At 35.7% G+C, this 345-nt stretch overlaps 1 protein-coding gene across 1 annotated transcript in view; it reads right to left on the bottom strand.

The window, feature by feature from the left end:
- The window catches only part of LOC131892761 (uncharacterized), a 2,649-nt gene that overhangs the window by 1,584 nt on the left and 720 nt on the right, over positions 1–345 (bottom strand). The window lies entirely within an intron of this gene.

Below are 345 nucleotides of genomic sequence, written 5' to 3'. Positions count from 1 at the left end.
TCCTCATCTAATGTTTCATGATTGGACAATAGGTCCTTTTTATATTCTCGCACAGGGTGATCAATCCTAAAATGCTGCCTATTTATTGCATAACATGCATGTTTTCTTTCCCATTCAACATACTAAAACAGTAAAAACATGGAATGAAAAAATGGGCAAAGATACTATCATTTTCGGAGAAATATCCGATTTTTCGACTAGACATGGCGAATATTGAATATCAACTCTTCAATATTACAACACTCCCAATGAGAGTCTGACCTGACCTTGCATGATTGTTAAAAGCATGGACAAAGAAAAAGGTGGGCTCAAAATTTGAGCTCCATTATAATCAACTGGCTCCTT

Source organism: Tigriopus californicus, chromosome 2 (assembly GCF_007210705.1).
Source record: "Tigriopus californicus strain San Diego chromosome 2, Tcal_SD_v2.1, whole genome shotgun sequence".
Lineage (NCBI taxonomy): Eukaryota > Metazoa > Arthropoda > Copepoda > Harpacticoida > Harpacticidae > Tigriopus > Tigriopus californicus.
The sequence above is the reverse complement of the archived record's forward strand: the minus strand, read 5'-3'. Positions and strand labels throughout refer to the sequence as shown.